The sequence below is a fragment of the Octodon degus genome, unplaced genomic scaffold (genome assembly GCF_000260255.1).
Source record: "Octodon degus isolate 3935 unplaced genomic scaffold, OctDeg1.0 scaffold00089, whole genome shotgun sequence".
Classification (NCBI taxonomy): Eukaryota; Metazoa; Chordata; class Mammalia; order Rodentia; family Octodontidae; genus Octodon; species Octodon degus.
In genome coordinates this window covers 5,117,123-5,118,831 of record NW_004524665.1, presented here as the reverse complement: position 1 = coordinate 5,118,831, position 1,709 = coordinate 5,117,123, and positions in this window count along the sequence as shown.

The window sequence follows — 1,709 nt, the reverse complement described above, 5'->3', positions numbered from 1 at the left end:
CTTTTTTAGCCATTCATCAATTGGTGGGCATTTGGGCAGTTTCCAAGATTTAGCTATTATAAACTATGCTGCTATAAAAACAGGTGTGCCTACATCACTGTGGTGTGGTGCTTTTAATTCTTTCAGGAAGATGTCAAAATGGAGAATGAAACCTCTAGTTCTAGGGGTTTTTGCTTTTTTTTTGTGGAGCTGGGGATTGAACTCAGGCTCCTGCACTTGCCAGGGAAGCTCTTATTCTACTGAGCTATTTTCCAGGCCCTGTTTTGTTTTTTTGAGGACTCCCCACACTGATTTCTGTGGAGGTGCACCAGGCTGCATGCCCACCAACAGTGGAGAAGGCTTCCTTTCCCCCCACAGCCCACAAGCATTCATTATTGATTTCTTAGTAATAATCACTCTTTCTTGGGTGATACAGAATCAGCATTGTTTTAACTTGCATTGTTTGAATGGCCAGAGATATTGGACATTTTTTCCTATATTTATTCTCTGTTTCCATTTCTATATCTGGGAAGTGTCTATTCATTTCAGCTGTCCAGATTTGGAACGGTGCTTTAAACTAGGGGGATGTCTGATTTTTTTGAGTTCTTTATATATTCTAGACAGTAGTCCTTTGTCTAAGGAGCAGCTGGAAAAATTTTTCCCACATTATGGGTTGTCTCTTCACTCTTTTGGTAGCCTATCTTGCTGTACAAAAGCTTTTTAATAAGAAGAGATCCCAGTTGTTGAATCTTTGTGATATTTCTTATGCAACTGGGGTTTTGTTCATAAAGTCTTTGCTGACACCTGTGTCTTCGAGAGTTCTACCTATTCTGTTTTCCAGCAGATTTAGTGCTTCTGTTTCAATATTTAGATCTTTGATTCTTATTTATTTTAGTTTAGTGGTTTGTGAAAGATATGGGTCTAGTTTTAAACTTTGTCATGTGGAAAGCTGGTTTTTTTTTTTTTTCTAGCACCATTTCTAAATGAAGCTATCTTTCCTCAAATGAAGATGTTTACCTCTTTGTCAAAGGCAAGGAGGCTAAGTCCGTGTGGGGTGGCGCTGCACCTTCTGAGCTGTTCCACTGCTCCAGGAGCTGTGTTCACTTCTTTGTTTCCAGTACCACACTGTTTTTTTTTTTTTTTAAGTCACAGTAGCTTTGTAGCATAATTTCAAGTCAGGGATTATGATGCCTCTTGCCCTGCCTTTGTTGCCAGAACTGCTTTTACTATTCTAGGTCTCTTCTGGTTCCAACTCCACGTTTTCATGAAGACTCCACTGTGCTTTTTTAGTAAATGGGTTGCGACTAACTGAGAGGTTCGAAGTATTTGGCTTTCCTCACCCACTTTCTCTGCTTTGGTTGAAGGGCAGGCCTCCTGAGCCAGCTGTCTGTGTCTCCTGGCCCCACTAATTCCTGTAGAATAGAATCCCATCACAGATCTCTTTACCCATACACACACTTGGACATGAGTTTTCTGGGAAAGAGGGGTATCTGAGAGATCCTTTGGCTCTGGAGCCTAGAAGTGAAGTGAATGTGGCCAGAGATAAATATAAGGGCTCCTTGCCAATAGACTCCTTTAGTCTCATCTGAGCTCATATTTAAACTAAATGACCATCCTTTTCTTCTTGAAGGATTTTAAAATAAGTATCTCTAATTCACAACAGCAAAGTAGCACTTTTTTTTTTTTTTTCTTAATATGAGGGATCAAACTCAGGACCGTGCACTTGTCAG